This window comes from Stegostoma tigrinum, chromosome 12 (genome assembly GCF_030684315.1).
Source record: "Stegostoma tigrinum isolate sSteTig4 chromosome 12, sSteTig4.hap1, whole genome shotgun sequence".
Taxonomy (NCBI): Eukaryota; Metazoa; Chordata; class Chondrichthyes; order Orectolobiformes; family Stegostomatidae; genus Stegostoma; species Stegostoma tigrinum.
Window position 1 is genome coordinate 61,722,898 of NC_081365.1, and position 12,269 is coordinate 61,735,166.

The 12,269-nt window shown below is 42.9% G+C and overlaps 1 protein-coding gene across 1 annotated transcript in view; it reads left to right on the forward strand.

Moving 5' to 3' along the window:
• The first annotated feature begins 2,779 nt into the window (after positions 1-2,779).
• Positions 2,780-12,269, forward strand: part of LOC125457118 (D(3) dopamine receptor) — an 83,871-nt gene continuing 74,381 nt past the window's right edge. The window contains exons 1-2 of the mRNA XM_048540860.1: positions 2,780-3,096; positions 6,995-7,287. The gene's annotated coding sequence lies outside the window, so the exon portion shown is untranslated. The remainder of the gene's footprint in view (positions 3,097-6,994; positions 7,288-12,269) is intronic.

The following is a 12,269-nucleotide window of genomic DNA, read 5'->3' on the forward strand; positions in this document are numbered from 1 at the left end:
ATTCATAGGTCCCTTCCCTACTTCATTGTTCCTCTGACTCTAGTTTTAGGTGACTTCTCTCCCATTCCCTCATCATTGACAGCTATGCCTTCCTTCAACTAACTAGGTCCATAATCTGGAATTCACTTTCTAAATCCATCTTTTTCTTCCCTTGAGACACTTCTTAAAACCGAGCTCTCTGACTGAACTTTTGGCTATATGTCTGAATTTAGCCTACATTGGCTCAGTGCCCATCCTTTTGGTTACCCCCGTATGAAGTACCTTGGGAACGTTTTATGATATTGAAAGAGGGCAGAATGTTGACAAAATAGATATTGGGAGAGATCTTAGGGGAGGTGTTTCGACAAAGAATATCAAGGGAGAAGGCATTCTGGGCAGTGTCACTGGTGAGTTCTGGGAGAAAGATCTTGCTTTGTGCTCATTTGACTAACCACCATCAATTACACACCCAGCTTTGCCTGCTTACTCCCAACTGAATACTCACTGAGGTACTGTCTTTTTGTGAATTTAGTGAGAACATTGCGTTGAGTGACCCGTGGAGTACAAAGAAGATAGAAGAGTGTGGAGTGAATGATAACGTATTGGCTTCCCAGTGGAGGTTGACAGGAAAACTGCCTATGGCTTTCAAGTCATTTGCTAGAGATCCAATAGTTAGTGGCCTTAGAAAATGTTATTGTAAAACATTATATATGGAAATAAATTTACATTTTGATGACTTTCCATTAAATAATCTATAATTATTGGTCCAGAATATTACTAGGCATGTTGAGAGTATGTAATTTGTTTCTTATGTAGAAGAACAACAAGTCTGCAAGTATTTTTCTGCAAATCACCATCAATTTACAAGAAGTCAAAGTCACAGCTAGTGCAGTGGCATCTTCTTCCTGTTGATAGTCCCAATTATCAGAAGTGTTAATACTGCCTACAGAATCCAGAATTGGCTGTTTAAAATATGCACAGATTCCAAGATGCTCAACACAGCATTATGAAACAAAATTTGACACTGGACAAATTAAAGAAATATTTGGGGAAGTGACCAAAATTTGGGTCAAAGAGTAAGATTTTAAAGAGCATTTTAAAGGAGAAAGAAAGGTTGAGAAGCAAAGTGATGTAGAGAGGGAATTCCAGAGCTTGGGTGAGTGAGACTCTTTGTAAGTTAAGACATGGGTATCAGAGGTTCAGATGATTCCAAAATTACATAAGGTAGAATATTGGAGATGGGCAGGACAGCATTCAAATAGTCATTTCAGCAATGTCAGAGCTGAGGAAAGGATAGAGTACAGTCATCTAACAGAGGTAGAAATAGATGGTCTTATCCATGTGCTTGAAATTTCATCTTCCAGGCAGTTAAAATACTGAGTTGTGAACAGCCCGTTTCAGCTTCATGGTGTTGTCAGAATTCGTGGCTAGGGGCGGAGATTTAGGTAGTGAGAAGATGGTGGTTTTAGTCTCCCCATATTTAATTGGAGAAAATTTCTGAAATCAGTACCATAATTCTTACATCCTCACCGCTGTTCTACATGTTTTTGGATAATTACTATGTAAAATTGTGATACATCTATTAATTGTTAAATATTTTCTTGGCTTTCTGCTTTCGAGCTCATCCTTATCTTAGCCTGCTGTCATACTGTGGCTTAAATGTCTCAAAATAAAACATCTCAAGCAGCAGCTACAGAATCCAACCATAACTGATAACCACTTGTTTAAGTATCACTATACCTTCTTTACTCAGAGAGTAGTAAGGGAATGGAACGCTTTGCCTGCAATGGTAGTAGATTCGCCAACTTTAGGTACATTTAAGTCGTCATTGGACAAGCATATGGACGTACATGGAATAGTGTAGGTTAGATGGGCTTGAGATCGGTATGACAGGTCGGCACAACATCAAGGGCCGAAGGGCCTGTACTGTGCTGTAGTGTTCTATGTTCTATGTACCTTTGCTACCAATATGTGGAAAAGTATTCCCATTCTCCCCATCCATCTGCCAGCATATTCCAAGCAGAAATAGATGATGAGTAACAAGCAGCGTTGGCAAAATGATCTGAAGTTTTATCAAAAAGATGTGTTTTGGTGAAAGCAGAATGATGCAGCAAGGCGTGTGCATTTAGGAAGTGAGATCCAGTGTAGGCCAGAGGCTCAGAGAGATCAATCGTCCTACCTTGGCATTTGGAGAATTTAAACTCAGTTAATTAAAATGTACATGGAATAGAAGGCTTGTACAGGGCCAGCAAACTATTACATTGTCGTAACAACTCAATAGGTTCATATATGTACTTTTAGAAAATAAGTATATTGACCTGGTCTGGCCGAGGTGTTGTTCCAGACCCAAAGCAATGTAATATACTCATAACCACCTTCAGGTATGGGCAAGCCAATTATCTTAAAAGCATTGCAAAATGATAAATAATCCATAGGCAGTGATTCAGAAATGAGGCCAAACATCATCTAAACAAAAACAACTAATAAGTGCATTAAATTCTAGCTTTGCCAACATCATCGCATCCTCTGAAGGAATTAAAAAAAAAACAGTTTGATGTCGGTAGCGATGTCTTATTACAGGTTATAGCTCCTGGATCCCAGATTTCCTCTCTCTCATGAACTCCGTTTCACTCTCTGTTCTCTCCTCACATGGATTGTTTGATTCCCCTAGGAGTAGATATATTTATGTCGATGCCTGCAGCAGATGAAGTGCGTGACATTACGTTCTAAAGTGTTTTCCTCTGAGGCACTGGAAGATCAGCCAGGATCTCGGGGAACTCCTAAAGAAATTAAAGATGAACATATGTTAAGAAGCTGCATGCAAAATACCTTCAGATACTGCTAACACAGCTACATATCGTATACCACAGTACAATGCTTTAATGTATATCTGCAAGAGTAAGTGAGTGAGAGAAAAACAGGAAAAGGATATTATTGGCTGTGAGCTTAGGGAGGGCTCCAACTTCACCCTGCATCATTCTCTGTATCAAAACGCTGTGTGAACTTCTGAAGTGCAGCTCACTGCCTCCAGTTGGCTATCGTTTGGCCCTGCCAGGAGAGGAGTCATGTGGAAATGTTGGAATTTTGAAGAGCACCTACTGTGACACTCGAGTTCACGTGAGTAAACATACAATTTGGAGCTATATTTTTCAACAAGTGTATTTTATAGACTCACCTTTACTATTGCTGTTGTTCCAAGAGTTCCAGTGATAATTGTTACTAGAAAATTTACCATGAAATGGAAGGAAATGCAGGAGTGGGCAAGCGCTTTCATATTTTGTCTCAGCCAAGCTGAGAGGGAAGTCCGTGGCGTTTGCATGTGATGCAAGAAGGTGATGGGTAGTCTTTGCAGGTTTTCTAAAACTGTCATATGTCTTTCCCATCTGCTATATTCGCTGAAAGCAGGACTCAGCCCTGTGTCTGTGAACGTCTGGGTCACCTAAAAGTCACAAAGCTGTACTGTGGGGATGAACCCTCAACATTAATGGGACAATTTATCTTTGACGGATCAAGTCCTGAAGGAGCACTCCCACAGCCCTACCCTTGCATGACAAGGTTCATAATGGAAAGCCTGTGTTTATTGGCAACACCATCGCTAGGACTATTGCAGTATGAAAGGTGAGACAGTTGTTCCAGACTGAATGTGACCTAATATGACTGTTGCACAAAGATTTGTTTTGAGCAGAGAACAAGTAATCAGGTCACAAAAATTCTGCACAATAAATTTTAGACTAGTTGTAGACTCCAGAAAAAGACAGCAACAGTAATAATCAGAATTACTTTGCAAATTAGCCCTTCTGTTAAATAGCTGCTGAGTTATCACTATTAACATTATACTGTATCTGTATAGGGCCCTGAATCTTATGATGAATTTAACATTTAATTAATCCTGTCCAAACATCAAGCGTGCAACTGCATATGTACTGATGGATTAGAGTGGTCAGTTTTGCATTGGGAACATACACAGCACTATGCAGTACTGAAAGCAAAAAATGCTGGAGATTACAGTGGGTCAGGCAGCATCAATGGAGAGAAAGGAAGCAAATGTTTCAAGCCTAGATGAGTCTTCATCAGAGCTGATGTGAAGTGTGCAGGGTGCTGGACTGTTGTCGGAGAAAGAATGTTGATAGTTCAGGTTAAGTGATCAAAATGTGAGAATGGCAAAACAATGGCATATCTTTATGGAATACTGTACATTTTTCTCCTGTTCCTTTACTCCTGGGGTGGCATGATGGTTCAGTGGTTAGCACTGCAACCTCACAGCGCCAGGGACCCAGGTTTGATTCCAGCATTGGGTACCTGTTTGCACGTTCTCCCCATGTCTGCGTGGGTTTCCTCCGGGTGCTCCGGTTTCCTCCCACAGTCCAAAGATGTGCAGGTTAGGGGGATTGGCCATGCTAAATTGCCCGTAGTGTTCGGGGGTGTGTGGGTTATAGGGGGATGGGTCTGGGTGGGATGTCCCAAGGGGCAGTGTGGACTTGTTGGGCCAAAGGTTCTGTGTCTACACTGTAGGGAATCTAATCTAATCATGGCTACTTATTGATCACTGATCTTCCCACTGGCAACAAAACATAGCTGTGCTTTAACAAACAGATGGGAAAATTTCCAACTATATTACCTTCCCCTTACCCATACTCCTGTCCCTGTCACTAAATCACCAATTCAGTGTTCTGCTAGTGACAACCCATCCAGGTTTAGAATTTATATGAAATATACCTTTGAGATTGAAGACTCAGTGAATTACCACCAGCAAGTATAACGAGGCTAATTCTAGAGATAAGAAAAAATAATTCCCATTTATGTAATTTCATGACCTCAGGATATCCCGAAGTTCTTTACAATCAATTAAAGTTAAAACAGAATCATTGTTGGAAAGTAGGAATCCCATAGCATCTAAATTAGCACAGCAAGATTCCACAAACGACCACTGGCATTAGTTGAGAGATAATTGTTGGACAAGGCACTAGGCGAACTCCCCTGCCATGAAATGGTTACCTGGGAAGGGAGAAGAGAGTAGTGGTGTCATATCTTGCTCAAAGGACTGCGCTACATAGAGTTCAGAATTCCTTCAGAACTAAAGAGTCAGCCTATGTTGTGTGCTCACGTCCTTGGAGTGGGACTTAAACTCACCATCACTCCGATGCAAAAGATTTTTTTGTTACACTTTCATGGGGATGGAGGCATTATTAAAAAGGCCAGCATCTGTTACAGTGACCACTATTGAGCGGATGGTAGTGAGCTGTCTCCTTAAAGCACAGCAGTACATCTGGAACAGGTATACCAAAGGTGCAGTTGCAGGATTTTGACCAGATAACAGTGAAACATCAAAGATACGCTTCTGAGTCTGAATGACGTGTGGTTTAGAGGGGAACCTACAGACGGTAAGCAAGTACAGCCTTGATTTTTGGGGAAGATGAAGTTGTAGGTTTGATCGATGCTATGTTTTGGTTTATTTTTCTGTGTTTTAAGATGGCGCCGGAGAATGGAGACATTATACAACACCTTTCACTGTATTTTGTAACAAAATACAAGTGATGATAAATAAATCAAAATCAAATCAAATAAATCAGATGCTGTTGAAGAAGTGTTGATGAATTGCTGCAGTGTGTCTGATAAATAATGCACGCTGCTGTTACTGTACATTGGGAGTGGAGGGAGTGAATGTTGATGGTATTAGATAGAGTGCCAAATTGTACTGTTTTGTCTTTGATGGTGTCAAACTTCTTGATTATTGTTGGAGCTGCATTCATCCAGGCAGGAGGAGTGTATTCCATCACACTTCTGACTTGTACCCTCTTAGAACTATTTGTGTGGAGTCAGGGGGTGTATTGCTTGAGCATCTGGCGTGGTTTTATAGCCACTGGCCGGTGCAGTTCAGTTTTTAGTCAATCATAAACCCAGGCTGCTGATAATTGGGGTTCGGTGATGGTAATACCACTGAATGTTAAGGAATAATTAGTTTCTTGCCTATGCTACTGCTAAACCAATCTGAGGTTAGTTGGCAAGATATAATGGGGATCAGGAGGAGACACTTTTGGAACGGCAATGTCACTGGACCGATATTCCAGAATCCCATTGCTAATGAAGGACTCATGTGGTGCTGTGGTAATGTCTTTACTTTGGAGCTTGGAGGCCTGGATGGAAGTCTCGCTTGCTCCAGCATATCCTCTCAGAATGGGTTAATTAGAACATCAATAGTGGGGTTTGGCATTCCCAAAGTATGGAAGTATAATACTTGCAGTGCTAGCCCAGAGCCTAGTTTTAGGGTCTTCTTCTATGTCCTTTTCCCAGGGTCACATGACAGACCAGGTCATCATACAGGCTGTTTTCAACATAACCAACTCATTTTCACCAACTGATGGTCCCTGTCATCAGCTTTTCTTTCTCCCACTCCCACCATTTTCCAACCCTTTGTCCGACAGGTGTTCTTACTCTCTGAGCTGCACCCCCACTTATTGTTTACACCTTCACTAAAAGAGTCCCTCCACCCCCACTCCTGTCTTCAGCATACATACCGCTTTTTTCTAGCTTCAATCAGCTCTGCAGAAGGATCACTGGACCCGAAATGTTAACTCTGCTTTCCCTCTCCACGGATGCTGCCAGACCTGCTGAGTTACTTCAGAAATATCTGTTTTTGTTTCAAATCTGTTGCATTGTTTAGTACCTTACAGTGTGATTAATTTTAATTATTCAAAGGCGTACTGGCGAAGGGACCTCCACTTTGAAGCTCCATGTAAAATGGAAACTTACAGCTTAGCAATAGGCTATTTGGCCCATCGTTCCTATGCTAGAGCATTCCAATAGACTCAGGTTATTGTCCCCTTTGTACTGCAGTTCTCTCCTGTTCAAGTATTTACCTAATTCCCTTCAAAAGTTACTGTTGGATCTGCTTCCACTTCTCCCTATCAGGCACGGTATCTAGATGATAAAAATGTGATTATTGCTCTGTACTTTTCTATTTATTCCTCCTTTGTGGTTGACAGCTGGTTGTCTCTCTCTCTCTCTCTCTCTTTAGATCTTCCCAGTGTGCTGCCATTCAGCAGAGCTGTCCCCAGCCAGCTTATTGATGGCTTCATCAGGCACCATCCTCCAGAGGGGCTACAGTCACACAGCCAGTGAGTGTCGAGCTATGTTCAACCAAAGCGCCGCTGGCCAGCCTGCTGACGGTACTGGGTAGAGGGGAAACTGCTGCTCAAGGGAACGGGGCAATTCGGATTTTCTTGCCGAGCTCAAGCGCCAGGGATAACGGTGCTCACATTCCTGAGGCAGAACTTCCAACTGCTCGCTCAGCGGCGTGTACTGGAGAAGGTAAAGGGACAGTAATTCTCAGTGGCTAAAGCAGGACTTTCTTTTAAAAAAACCCTCAACTGCGATATCACTCTTAAAGAATTTTTTTTTCCAAAAAGGAGCGCCTACATTTTCTCAATAATTTAACGATGTGTTAAACTGTTATCTTATTTTTGCACTGTCTTGTGTCAGCATTAACTGGGGGATCTGAACACGAGTCTTTTCCAGACTAAATGAACTGGGCCAATATTTTCCTTCGTTAGCAGTGACCAACAGGTTGCCCAACGCAGCGTTGGGAAGGGGGTGGGTGGTATGTGTAGATGAGTCCGGGAAGCGGATTAAATGAGAGTTTAACTGAGCTGCTATTTAACCCTCTATCAGATGCAGTGTTCTGACAGACAGCAGGTACCTCGTCAATATTGAATTTCTCAGTTTAAGTCAATTTCACCTGTTGGTCAATGATTTATTGAAAGTGAATGCACAGTCTTTCGGGCCCTCAGTCCTCAGCCCCGATCACTAAAGTCCGAGTCTGTGAAACCTGACTTTACCGGATAGCATGCCTTTAGTTCAGCCTGGGGCAGTTTCTGCTGGATTTTGGGGCAACGTGTAAGTAAAAAAATATATTTTATCTGAGTCGTGCGTTCAGTGAATATGCTTTCAAAGCATTCCAGAGCTGGTGAAGTCCTTATTGAAATAGAGAAACTGGTAGTAACATAGGGAATCGGACAGGCAACTTGACCGCGGTAAACTCCATAAACACGACTGTGATGTAATGCCCAATTTTTGCGAGCTGGCTTGAAGGGGAAATGTTGGTCAGTACCTCGGAGAGAACTGACTTGCTGTTCCTTGAAATAGTATCCCGACTCTTAAAGAGAGTACAGCTGGGAGAAACAGAAGGCCTGAGATCTATTCTCTTTTCCAAAGGAAGGGACCTCCAACAGTACAGCATTCCCGTAATACTGCAGTGGAGTGGGATTTAGATTTGTGTACATTTAAGTGTTTCTCACACTTAACAGTTTCTCACACAAAGATGTGACTGAAAAGCAGGGTAGAGATTCAAATGGGACATCCGGGACATAAATAGTCAACACAGCATATAACGTATCTCCTCAGACATTTAAGGGTTGGGAAATTAGCGTGAAACCAAACATAACTATCCATATAAAACTTTAGCTACAGAGGAGGTCAGAGGCTAGGAATCCTACAGCAAGTAAGTCACATCTTCTCTCCCCAAAACCTGTACATCATCTACAAGGCGCAAATCAGGAATGTGATGGAATACTCCCCACTTGCCTGGATGGGTGCAGCCCCAACAGCACTCAAGAAGCTTGACACCCTCCAGGACAAAGCAGCCCGCTTGATTGGCACTACACCCACAAGTATCCACGCGCTGTACAACTAATGTTCATTAGCAGCAGTGTGCACTATCTACAAGATGCACTGTGAAAATTCACCAAGGCTGCTGAGACAGCATCTTCCAAACACTCAACTACTTTTAGTAGTTAGGGCAGCAGATACACAGGAACACTGTGTTGTGCAAGTTCCTCTCCAAGCCACTTACAGTATTAATTTGGAAACATACTGTTGTTCTTTCAGTGTTGCTCAGTCAAAAACTGGAACACCCCCTCTAACAGCATTGTGGGTTTATCTACAGCACATGGACTTCAATGGTTCAAGAAAACAGTTCACCACCACCTTCTCATAGGCAACTACAGATGGCAATAAATACTGGCCCAGCCAGAGACCCCCAACCCCTTGAAGGAATAAAAGTTAAATATAGGAAAAAATGAAAAGAGGATGACTTAAAGGATGTCAATTCATAGAAGTGCGAAAGTAGGCCATTCACTCCATCTAGTGTACACTGACCCTCTGACAAGCACCCTAACCAGACCCACTCCCCTACCCTATCCATGTGTTTCCAATGGCTAATCCACCTAGCCTGCACATCCTTGGACACTTTGGGAGTTTAGCATGGTTATTCCAGCTAACCTGCAAGTCTTTGGACTGCGTGAGGAAACCCACACAGACACCGGAAGAATGTGCAAACTCCGCACAGACAGTTGTACAAGCCGAGAATTGAACCCAGGTCCCTGGTGCTGTGAGGTTGCAATAGTAACCACTCAGTATCAAATCAGAAAAAAAAGCAATAAAGAGAGGAAATTATTTGGATTTAGATAGAGAAAGTAGGACAGAAGGAAGAAGGAAAACAAATTTTAAAAAATTAAAATTTGGACTGGCTATCATTAACACTTACCAGGTTGTGAAAATAATAATTACTAAGATTGATTTTATGTGGTGAGCTTGATGGGCAATTACTGTACAAATGCAACAAAGTCATGAAAGCAAAGGGAGGTTAGTGCAAAATGCCATTTTTCTGAATTTGGCAGGAGAATGGATTGGAGTATAGGAAGTGTAACTCTGAGATTGAATAAAGGATGGAGACAGAAAGCAGGAAACTATAGGCTAGTTGACCTAACATCTGTCGAAGGTAAATACTGGAATATATTGTTAAGGGGATGACAGCAGGGAATTTAGGAATCCTTAATGCAATGCAGAGTCAACACGGTTCATGAAAAGGAAACCACGTTTGACAATTCATTGGAATTGTTTGAGGAAGTAACAAGCGACATGGATAAAGAAGAATCTGAAGATCTAGGATAATTAAATTTCAGCAAGACGTGTAAAGGTGCCACATCAAAGACTGCGAAACAAATCAAGAGCTCATGGTGTTAGGGGTAACAAATCAGCATGCACAGAGAATTTGGAAGCTAGCAGGAAACAGCAGGTAAGGAAAAATGACAACAAAGTGTGGAGTTGGATGAACACAGCAGACCAAGCAGCATCTTAGGAGCACAAAAGCTGTCATTTCGGGACTAATGTGTCATTTTCAGGTTGTGACATGTGGAATGCTAGGGCCTTAACTATTTCCATTCTAGAGCAATGACTTGGAGGAAGGAAGGAAAGGTATGATTACTTAATTTGCTAATGATAGAAAGATAGACAGGAAGGTAAGTTGTGAAGAGGACACAAGGACGCTACAAAGAGAGACAGACAAATGAAGTGAGTAAGCAAAGGTGTGTATGTGGTGTGGTTTTGTGTGTGTGTGTGTGTGTGTGTGTGTGTGTGTGTGTGTGGTGTGGTTGTGTGTGTGTGTGTATGCAGTGTGGTTGTGTGTGTGAGTATGTGGGGTGTGTGTGCATGTGGGGTGTGTGTGTGTGTGGGGGGCGGTGTGGTTGTGTGTGTGTGTCTGTGTGTCTGTGTGTATATGTGGTGTGTGTGTGTGTGTGTGTATGCAGTGTGGTTGTGTGTGTGTGTGTGTGTGTGTGTGTGTGTATGTGGTGTGGTTGTGTGTGTGTGTGTGTGTGTGTGTGTGTATGTGGTGTGGTCTGTGGGTGTGTATGTGGTGTGGTTGTGTGTGTGTATATGTGGTGTGTGTGTGTGTGTGTGTGTGTGTGTGTGTGTGTGTGTGTGTATGCAGTGTGGTTGTGTGTGTGTGTGTGTGTGTGTGTGTGTGTGTATGTGGTGTGGTTGTGTGTGTGTGTGTGTGTGTGTGTGTGTATGTGGTGTGGTTGTGTGTGTGTGTGTGTGTGTGTGTGTATGTGGTGTGGTCTGTGGGTGTGTATGTGGTGTGGTTGTGTGTGTGTATATGTGGTGTGTGTGTGTGTATGCAGTGTGGTTGTGTGTGTGTGTGGTTGTGTGTGTGCGTATGTGGTGTGGTCTGTGTGTGTGTATGTGGTGTGGTTGTGTGTGTGTGTGCATGTGGTGTGGTTGTGTGTGTGTGTGTGGTGTGGTTGTGTGTGGGTGCATGTGTGCATGTGGTTTGGTTGTGTGTGTATGTGTGTGTGTGTGTGTGTGTGTGTGTGTGTGTATGTATGTGTGTGGTGTGTGTGTGTGTATGCAGTGTGGTTGTGTGTGTGAGTATGTGGGGTGTGTGTGCATGTGGTGTGTGTGTGCATGTGGGGTGTGTGTGTGTGGTGTGGTTGTGTGTGTGTGCATGTGTGTGTGTCTGTGTGTGTGTGTGTGGATGTGTTAGTGGTGTGGTTGTGGTTGTGTTTGTGTATGTGGTGTGTGTGTATATATGGTGTGGTGTGTGTGTGTATATGTGGTGTGGTTGTGTGTGTGTATGTGGTGTGGTTCTGTGTGTGTGCATGTGGTGTAAGTGTGTGTGTGTGTTTGTGTGTGTGCATGTGTTTACGTGTATGTGTGTGTTTGTGTGTGTGGTTGTGTGTGTGTGCATGTGGTGTGTATTTGTGTGTGTGTGCGTGGCGTGTGTGTGTGTGTGGTTGTGTGTGTATGTATGTGGTGTGTGTGTGTGGTTGTGTGTGTGTATGTGGTGTGTGTTTATGGTGTGGTTGTGTGTATGTGGTGTGTTTGTGTGTGTGAGCATGTGGTGTAAGTGTGTGTGTGTGTGTGTGTGTGTGTGTGGTGTGTAGGTGTGTGTGTACTTACATGTGGTGTGTGTGTGGTTGTTTGTGTGTGTGTTTGTGTGTGTGTATGTATATGGTGTGGTTTTGTGTGTGTGTATGTGGTGTGGTTGTGTGTGTGTGTGTTAATGTGATGTGGTTGTGTGTGTGCATATGTGGTGTGGTTGTGTGTGTGTGTATGATGTGGTGTGTGTGTGTGTGTGTGTGTGTGTGTGTGTATATGGTGTGGTTGAGTGTGTGTATGTGGCGTGGTTGTGTGTGTGTGTTTATGTATGTGTGGTGTGGTTGTGTGTGTGTGTGTGTGTGTGTGTGTATGTGGTGTGGTTTTGTGTGTGTGTGTACATATGTGGTGTGGCTGTGTGTGTGTATATGGTGTGTTTGTGTTTCTGTGTGTATGTGGTGTGAGTGCGTGTGTGTGTGGTGTGGTGTGGTTGTGTGTGTGTGTGTGGTGTAGTTGTGTGTGGTGTGGTTGTGTGTGTGTGTGTGTGTGTGTGTGTGTGTGTGTGGTGTGGGTGTGTGTGTATGTGGTGTGGTTGTGTGTGTGTGTGTGCATGTGGTGTGGTTGTGTGTTTGTGTGTG